The sequence below is a fragment of the Mandrillus leucophaeus genome, unplaced genomic scaffold, assembly GCF_000951045.1.
Source record: "Mandrillus leucophaeus isolate KB7577 unplaced genomic scaffold, Mleu.le_1.0 Scaffold240, whole genome shotgun sequence".
Lineage (NCBI taxonomy): Eukaryota > Metazoa > Chordata > Mammalia > Primates > Cercopithecidae > Mandrillus > Mandrillus leucophaeus.
The window spans coordinates 1897491-1898762 of record NW_012102477.1 but is presented as its reverse complement, the minus strand read 5'-3'; positions in this window follow the sequence as shown (position 1 = coordinate 1898762).

Sequence of the window (1272 nt, the reverse complement as noted above, 5' to 3'; positions counted from 1 at the left end):
GGAAAGTACAAGATTTCTCTGCAAGGAAGTTTTGTTCACTTTCCGCACTTTGGAACTTCCTACAGGTATACTTTAAACACCACTGATCAACATGAACCCCAGGATGCGAGTTACCTCTGAACGGGAGGGGCCAGAAACTACAATCTGAAGGGCCACTCGAGCCTTCTGGTAAATCCTGTTTTTCAAGTAGGGTAGTGGGCACATGTGAGTTTAATTTTCATTCTTTAAACTCTGCATATATCTTCTGTGTGCCACTTATAGGTATAACTTTAAATGCTATTGTTTAAAATCAATAAAATGCCATTTTTCTCTGCTAAAAAAAATTTTTTTGATTAAGTGCTTGCTGTTTGCCACACAGTCTTCTGAGCATTTTACATGTATTATCGTGATTAGTCCTGAAAACAACTCTGGGGGTGGGTACCATCAGCATCCTTTCTACAGGTGGGGACACTGAGTACACAGCAAGTTTTTGTCCAGTCAAACACTCCACAGTGAGGTCACGCACAATTCTCAAGCAGAATCCAACTACAGAGCCCACACTCCCAGCCCCACCATGAGTAGGGGGTCTGCCCATCTGAGGCTGATGTGTGTTCACCAGGGAACCAGGAGGGACTGGGGGAAAACTGCAGCACCTAATCCTTAGCGCCTCGCCACACCGCAGGCCACGCCCTTCTGACCTGCCCATTCCCCTACATGGAATCTAGGCAACACACAAATTCAGACTAAGATTTATATTACTAAAATATTCGGCAAGAAGTTACCCCAGCCAGGCGCAGTGGCTCACCTCTGTAATCCCAGCACTTTGGGAGGCCGAGACCATTCTGGCTAACACTGTGAAACCCCATCTCTACTAAAAATACAAAAAAATTAGCCGGGCATGGTGGCGGGCGCCTGTAGTCCCAGCTACTAGGGAGGCTGAGGCAGAAGAATCACGTGAACCCGGGAGGCAGAGCTTGCAGTAACCCTCGATCAAGCCACGGCACTCCAGCCTGGGCGACAGAGCGAGACTCTATCTCAAAAAATAAAAATAAAAAAGAAGTTACTCGTAGGCCGGGCACAGTGGCTCAGGTCTGTAATCCCAGCACTTTGGGAGGCTGAGGCGGGTGGATGACCTGAGGTCGGGAGTTGGAGGCCAGCCTGACCAACATGGAGAAACCCTGTCTCTACTAAAAATACAAAATTAGCCTGGGTGGTGGCACATGCCTTTAATCCCAGTTACTCCGGAGACTGATGCAGGTGAACCGCTTGAACCCAGGAGGCAGAGGTTGCAGT